A 1,219-nucleotide genomic window follows, 5' to 3' on the forward strand; every position below is an offset into this window, starting at 1 on the left:
TAGGGCTGGCCCCAACCAGAGTCAGCCTGACTCCCACCATGGGAGGGTGAGCCACAGAGAATGACAATTGACCTTCTGGTGGGCGAAAGGAACTGACCTACCCTACCCAGACAGAAGTGGAAGCAAATGAAGGGGGAGTAAGGGAGTGGAGCACATCCTGGTCCACCAAGCCCTGAGGACAATAGCCCCACTCAGAGCAGCCAATGCACAGAGAGGACCATATGGCCGGCCACACTATGATACGTGACATCCTGCACTGACCCATAGCCCAACATGGGACAACACTGAAAGGGGGATGTGTGACCGAGTTGACCCCACCACACCGAGTTGACCCCACCACACACTAAGGGCGTGCAATAGAACAGCAAGGGGACCAGAACAAGGAAGTCCTGAGGGAGTATCAAATATAGACTTTGGGGCCAGGACGTGGCCCCCCATCAGACTCGACTGGAAAAAACTCCTAAAGGTCAACAAACAGACCTTGAACTATTTACAGGCTTTTCTTTCTTTTTCTTCTTCTTTTAGATTTTGTATGTCATTGGCTTTTTGTTGCTGTTGTTGCTGCCATCGTCGCTTTGTTCTACGCTGTGGAGTATTTATGTGCATATTATTATCTTTGCAGGTCTGTCTAGATAGATAGGCTGGAAGAAACAACAGGATCGATGGTTCCAGGGGACATGGAAAAGGGGGAGGTGGGGGAAGGGAAGTGGTGTTAACCAACCCAGGGACAAGGGAACAATGACTGATTCCTAACCAGTGGCAAGGAGGGGGTGGGAGGCCTGGTAGGGAGTGATCAAGGGCAAGGCAACTGAGAGGAATCACTGAAACCCAAATGAAGGCTGAGCGTGATAGTGGGACAGGAGCGAAGCAAAAAGAAATAGAGGAAAGAACTAGGAGACAAAGGGCATACATAGAGGTCTAAATAAAGGCATGTATACTTGTAAATATATTTATATATGATGGTGGGAAAATAGATCTATGTGCATATCTTTATAGGTTTAGTAGTAAGGTAGCAGATGGACATTGGGCCTCCACTCAAGTACTCCCTCAATGCAAGAACATTTTGCTCGACTAAACAGACATTCCATGATACCCACCTTCCCGACATGATCACTGAAGACAAATGGGTGCATAAGTAAATGTGGTGAAGAAAGCAGATGGTGCCCGACTATCAAAAGATATAGCATCTGGGGTCTTAAAAGCTTGAAGGTAAACAAGC

This window comes from Echinops telfairi, unplaced genomic scaffold, assembly GCF_000313985.2.
Source record: "Echinops telfairi isolate 266 unplaced genomic scaffold, ASM31398v2 ScPeMD7_7458;HRSCAF=8496, whole genome shotgun sequence".
In the NCBI taxonomy this organism is placed as follows: Eukaryota; Metazoa; Chordata; class Mammalia; order Afrosoricida; family Tenrecidae; genus Echinops; species Echinops telfairi.